Below are 7093 nucleotides of genomic sequence, written 5' to 3'. Positions count from 1 at the left end.
TCGCCTCTGCCGGGGAAGCTCACTCTCTCACATCCCACGTTTGGTTCAGTGTCATCTTCTCAGTGTCCAGAGGAGGCCCTTTTCCTCATTATCATAAAGTCTCCTTAGTGGCCAGAGGTGGCCCTGTCACTGGCGACAAGAGCAGGAATTTATGTCCGTATTGCCCTCTGCTGTATACTCCACACCTGGAAAGAACAACACCTGGCACACAGGAAGCACTTAGGAAATAGCTTCAGAATAAATGAAACCAAGTTTCTGCAGTGTTCAGAGCCTTTACTCTGGCAACTCTCCATTCCCCTGGCTCTTTGCTGCTGAGAAGTCAAGGCCCCTTCCCTGTGCTACAGCCCCCAGCTTCTCTCACATTTTCCTGATAATACTTATCATCACCTGATATATTTAGCTTGGTATGTAAAGTCAGCTATCTCTTTTCTCTGCAGTATCTCCTTTCTAGTAAATACTAACTTGATCAGGATTTCTCCATCTCCACACTATTGACATCTTGGGCCAGAAAATTCTTAGTTAAGGGGACTAACCCATACATTGTGGTCTTTTTAGCAGCCTCCCTGGCCTCTACCCACTAAAGGTGCCAAGTCGTGACCCCCAAAAGTGGCTCCAGGCATTGACAAATGCTCACCGGGGGGCAAAAATGCCCCTGGTTGAGAACCAGTGTATTAGTTGAGTGAATGGATGAATGAATGAAGGAACTCAGTTCTGAGCCCTACCTAAAGCTCTTTCTTCTACTTCCTGGATTCAAAAGTGTTTTTTTTCAGAAAGCTCCCTAGCCTCATTGAGAAAGAGCACAGAAAAGCCTTGGCCATGCCTCTCATCCCAAAACAATGCCCCAAGCTCCACATCCAAGAACCACATCTGTAGAACATCCTCCAAAACCTCTAAAAGCACCTCAGTCTGTAAGATTTATAGTTATTCAATATCTAGCAAAGGTTTTACCTCCCAGGTGTGTGTGTGTGTGTGTGTGTATCTAGGGTGGGATTAAAGATGGAAAATGGTACCATCTTTTCTCCCACTCAATCCAGGTAACATGTGCATTAATATACTTCTCTGTTATTGTCCACCCCAGCCCTGAATATTGAAGAGGGAGGAAATGTCCTTGGGTTTTCAAATCAACTCTTCCCAAATAACTTCTATCAGCCACAGCCAAAGAACCACCCATCAAGTAACCATTTAACTAAGTTGAGTGCTTTGTATACATAAATTATATATTTCTATCCAACACCTCTTTACAACACCTCTACAAGGCACTGTTATCGCACAGTCCGTTGTCTGCAGAATCTTAAGACCTGTGAGGCCTGATACCCGGACCAATAAGTCCATCCACACTCTGGACAGAACCCCCTGGATGCCCCTCAGGCATCTCACACTAAGCAGGTCTACAGAACTTGTCTCTCTTCCCCACCCTTCTCTTCTCTGGCTCCTCATCCTCCCAAACCCCACCTCCCCATTTGCCTGTCAAACCAGGCCTGGGCCCTGCCTCTCACTCCCAGATGTTATCAATCCCCAAAGCCCTCTTTATCTTTGGAAACTCCATCAAGCTAGCCTGCGGGCATTTTACCCCCCTCCCTTTGCATCTTTCCTGCAGACTCCAAGCTTTCTAGATGCAAATTTTTTCCTGCAGTGGTTCCCCATTGACTCATCTCAGGGATAAAGTCATACTCCCACCACTTCTTGAATCACCAGTCCCGCCTCTGCTTCTCCCCAGCTGTTGCCTGTGTAGGGGTTCGGAGCTAGTCACCCTGAGACTTGCTTCTGTTATATGCAGATTGTTTTGAGCCAAGGGTACTTTTAGCTTCAGGCACAAGAGAAACTTCTGCCCCTCCCTTTAAATACCTAGATGAACTTGAATTAGGGGCCTTGCCCATAATAAGAGATGATCAGGGGTAACCTTTTGACCTACCTTTGTGACAGAAAAAACTTCTGTTTACTAAAAATCTGCTCTTATTATTATTCTGCAAGGATTCTTTGAAGCCCCCAAGGCATCTTACCTCCTCCCTAACTCAGAATGTCTCATACACCTGTGTGCCTTTTCTTTCTCTGAACTTCTCAGTGCATATGGGGTCTCTGACTCTCATGTATGTGGGGTTCCCATACATATATATGTATTAAATTTGGTAATTTTATTTTGCTAATCTGTCTCATGCCCTTTTGATTATTAGACCAACCAAAAGAACCTTGAGGATAGAGGAAAGTTTGTTCCTCCCCAACACTGAAACTGGAACTCTCTTGAACCTCTGGGCCTCTACAAGAGTTGGTCCCAGCTCTTCTCTTTGCCTGGACAAGGCTTATTTGGCCTATAAGGCTCAGTTTGGCCCTCTACGTCCCCTAGAACGAGTTCATGCCATGACAACCGATGCTCATCCCGACCCTCTTGGAATTGCTTGTCCTTCTGTCCCATCCCCCAGCTGCAGGGGTGCTGGGATTCCATGGTCTTCTAAGCAAGGGCCTGGCAGTGGACATTCGGTTTTATATTTGTTGAATGAGTGAATGAATAGATAGACAAGTAGACGGATCAGTCTGGATGCCAAGCATAGAGGTGCAGGGACATTACACAGTTGTCATAGCATGGGGGTCATGGAGTGGCTGAGAGCCTTGGCTTTGGAGTGAGATAAACGGGTTTGCGTCTGTTTCCAACAGTATTTGTGTGTGCGACACTATGTGGGTTACTTGGGCTTGCTGGGCCTTGGGGTTTCCACCTGTAAAATAGGATGATGATATTGTCTTCAAGTAGTTAAAATAAAAAGCATGCCCCGTGGGAAGGGCTCTGCAGGAAGTATTTATCCAATGGTGGTTTTGTCTATTTTTGCTGCTCAGCAGGATGGCAGGATGACAAGGATTAGGATTTGGCAATCAGGCTGCCTGGGTCTAAATCTCAGCTCTTCTATGTATTATCTGTGTGACTTTGGGCAAATTACTCAACCACTCTGACTGAGCCTCACTTTTGTCCTGTTAATTGGGGTAATAGTACCTTCCTCCCAGGGTTGCCTTGAGGCTAAAATAAGATAATGAACTTAAAGCAGTTAGCAGTGCACCATAATGGTTGGCTGAACACACTGGAGCCCTGTAAAGTGGTATTGGTGGGCAGGAGCCCCGGATTCTCTGTGAGTGACTCAGAGACAAAATTCTTTTCTCTGCTGTTCAGTTTTCAACTCTGTACTAAGGGTCCCAGCCCGCTGAGCTCCAAAATGCCGTGATTCTGAGTCCTGCCTGGTCTTTGTCGGCGCTGGCCTCCCTGACATCTTCTCTAAGGAAGCCCGCTTTCCAAGGGAAGAGAAAAGATTCCTTTTCCCTCTCTGCAACTCTGCTCCCTCAGCTTCATCAAAGCTAACTCACTCTGTGACTCCTCCCCTCCGAGATCTCTGTGCTTCCTGCTTCCAGCAGGTGCCAATGGGTTAATCAGAGTCACTAATGGAACTGACAGGAACTCAGTGTTAGCTCACTAATGGGTCGCCCCTTCTGCCCACCCTGTAACTCAATGCCTTCGCCCTGGTAAAAGGCCCTCAGGGGGTTCCTGTTGGCTCCAATCTGCTGGTGTCTAATATCCTCCAGAAGGCTGGAGAGGGAAGAAGGTAGATTGACACAAGCGGGGACAGAGTGGGAGAGGCTTTGAACCAGCAGTTAGGGCGTCTGGGTTCTCTGCCACTGACTTAACGTGTGAGCTTGCACAAATCCATTCCCCTATCTGGGTCTCGGTTTCCTCATTTGTAACATGAGGCACGTTGGGTGGTAAAGGTCTTGCTGGAGCTTACATTCTGGAATTATCAAATCCTGTCCCTTTTTAGCTACAAGGTGAATATTTTTTCAGCATCCTTCAATGTCCCCAAACTGTTTGAGCACCTATGATGTGCCAGTCTATGCCAGGCACTGTGGTCCAGGGGGAGGGCACGTATGTGAATGAGGCACAGTCTCTACCCCAAGATCCCCTAGGCTCTGTGCCACCCTGCTACAGTTCTGCTATTCACAACATGGAGGAGAGCAGGAGGCCTCCACACTTACTGAGGACATCCTGTGTGCCAGGCTGAGGGCACAGAGAAAACACAGAGGCTGCAGATCTTTCAGTCCATATGGCTTTCTGACTGTACTGTGTTCTCTCACCTCCTGGCTTTTGCGCAAGCCATTCCCTAACCCTGGAATAGTCTTACCTCCTCCCCTTTTTACCTATCTAGCTCATTTTATTTTTCTGGCCTTGAGTTCGTTCATTTGTTCATGCGTACATTCCTTCATTCAACCCACACATACCATGTGCCAGGCTGTGCCAAGAGTTTGGGATCCAGAAGTGAATAAGACACACTCTGTCCCGTCCCCTTGGAGCTTGCAGATTCTTGTGGAGGAGTCAGTCAATGAAACAGTTTCATGCAGACACACAGAGTGATAATTTAAGTTGAGATGAACATAGGAGGGACAGAAACAAGAGCTGAGACAGAAGGTGGGGTGGGGGCAATCCCGGAAGATCCACAGCGTGTTCACAGCTCAGGGGCAGGAAAGGAAAGGGCTTGTCAGAAGAATTGACAGACCAGTGTGGCTGGAATGCAGTGGGGGTGGTATGGGGAGGATGGAGAGGGGCTGGAACAGATCAGCCTCAAGGGTGTTCCTGGGGAAGCCAGACCCCTGCCACCATGTTTGGGGAGGTGCTCCCTCTTTTTCTTCCCCATGACAACACCTGTCACACTGGATTGTCACTTCCTGCTCCTAAGGACAGAGACCGTCTCCCAAAAGCATTGTGCCCTCTATTCTTGACTCATTGTATAAAGCAAAATGCATATCATTCATATGAGCTGCCTCACTGTCTGTCCAGTCTGCTCCATCAATAACAGCACCACGTTCATCCAGTAGCTCAATCGAAAAACCCAGGAGTCATCGTGGACACCTTGATTTTTATTTCCTTCCTTCCAAGAATCCAAGAAAAGACTTGTTCCCTCTACTTCTCAAACCATCCCGCATCTGCCATGGCCACTGCCCCAGCCTGAGCCACTCTGCAAGCTGCTTAGCTGCTCCTTCCTCTGCTCCCCCACCATGCCACACCCTTGCTTGAAATATGGGCAACTAATTCTTTTTCTTTTCTTTTTTTTCTTAACTGTGCAGACAGAAAAGCGAAAGAAAAACAAAAGCACAGTCACTTCTCACTATGCTTGAAATGAAATCTTGATCTGGGCCGGCAAGTCCTTGCTGATTTGGCCTTGTCTAGGTCTCCAAGCTCATCTCATGCACTCTCTCTCGCTTTTCTCTTCCAGACACACTGGTGGGGGTGTCTCTCTCTGTCTCTCTGTCTCTGTCTCTCCCTCTCTGTTTCTCTCTCTCTGTTTCTCTGCCTCTGTCTCTGTCTCCCTCCCTCCCCTTTTTCTAACTCTTACATATTCCAAGGTTTATTTCTGCCTCGGGATCTTTACATGTGCTGTTCCCTCTGCCTAGACAGCCGTTTCCTCAGGATTTCACCTGACTATGTTGTCCTCGTCCAAACTCAATTCCAGAGACGCTTTCCAGAAAGGACCTTCGTGCCCACCTCCCCTCCCCAGCATTTCTTGCCATTACTCGCCATCCTATGCCCTGCTAGCTCTACCTGCTGTTTCCTTGTTTGTTCATTCAGTTACTTGTTTATTGCCAGCTTTCCCTCTCGAAGGCGGGCTGCATGGGGGCAGGGACCTCGTCTGCCCCAGAACCTGGCACAACATGGGCCCTCAGTTACTGGTTGTTGAATAAAAAAAATATATATTGATCTCTTTTATATGCCAGGCTCTGTTCTAAGTACTTACATGTATTATCTGACTGAATCTCACAGCGGTTGCCCTTAGAGAGAAACCACAGCTTAGAGAAGTGACCTGACCTGCCCAAGGTCACCTAGCTAGGAAGCCATGGATTCAAAACCAACCCGCCCCCAAGACCACATTAGCAATTACAACAAAGTGCTGATGCCCACAGCAACCCCTCGTGTTGCATGCATGTGCGAATGAATGAATGGACAGATTATAAACACCTGGACTGAGTGGCATGGCTGAACGACAGACATTCCAAGCTTTAAGAAGTTCACCATCTTCATCTCCTTGGGTATTGGTTTCAAACTGGGGAAAAAAGGGAGCGTTAGCACTGACTGTTGTTTGCCAGGTACGGTACCAATGGCCCTGTGGTAATCTGCTCTGCCCAGAGCGGCCGCCAAGTCAGCCTGGTCAGTGGGGGACCCCAGGGAGCATCCTGGTAGCTGTGAGCTCTCTCCCAGGGGGCTCTGCTGTCTTGTGAGAGCCGTGTCTCTGGCTGGCTGCCCACCCGCCTGCCAGCCAGAGCTTCTTAGCTCATCAATCACCCTGCTGCATTCTGCCAGGCTGTGTCTCAAAGGAAGACGAGTCAGCTGAAGATGGAATGGGCTCGGGCTGAGGGGGGAATTGGAGACACGGGGGAGAGAGGGAAGGCCCAGAAAGACAGCTGTGGACTGAATCGATACCCTCTCCTCTAAGGAGGGTCGATTAGAAGAGGAGGAAGGGGCAGGGTTCCCATTGGAAAAGCAGTGGCGTGAGGAGGAGAGGTGGAGAGAATGGCTGGTGTGGGCGGGATGGTTTCCCATTGCAACAGAAATTCAGTCTGCCCTGGTGCCCTGGCTGCTCTGACAGCCCCAGGAAACAGCCTGACAGCTCTGGGAAGGCAGGCAGATTGCTTATGGCAGCTGATTCATTGCAGGATCAGCTGCCCTCCAGTACTGCTAGGCTCCCTGTGGCCTGGCTTCCTGGCACCCCCTGCCTCCCCAACACTTCAGGGAGGGGAGGGAGGGGGACAGAAGAGGCTGGGGCATCTCCATCTTCACACTCCAGCTCCTTTTTCAGATCTGAGTCTCTTGGGATTGGAATTTGAGCTGTCTCCCCAGAGAGGTTCTGCTGGAAGTCAAGATGTCTGAGCCGAAGCCTCCTTAGAGATCTTCTAGTCCAGAGAAGCAAATTGGCTGCTTTTGTTTTTGTTTTGCTTTTCAGTTTGGGAAAAAAAAAAAAAAAAGGAATTAGTTGCCAACATTAAAACAGGAATAGATTACACACAAAAATCTGATTTCTGGCTTCTCTTAAAAAATGCAAAGATCTGGCCTTCACAGAGCTGAGTTGAG

The sequence above is a fragment of the Pteropus alecto genome, unplaced genomic scaffold (genome assembly GCF_000325575.1).
Source record: "Pteropus alecto unplaced genomic scaffold, ASM32557v1 scaffold40, whole genome shotgun sequence".
NCBI lineage: Eukaryota > Metazoa > Chordata > Mammalia > Chiroptera > Pteropodidae > Pteropus > Pteropus alecto.
The sequence above is the reverse complement of the archived record's forward strand: the minus strand, read 5'-3'. Positions refer to the sequence as shown.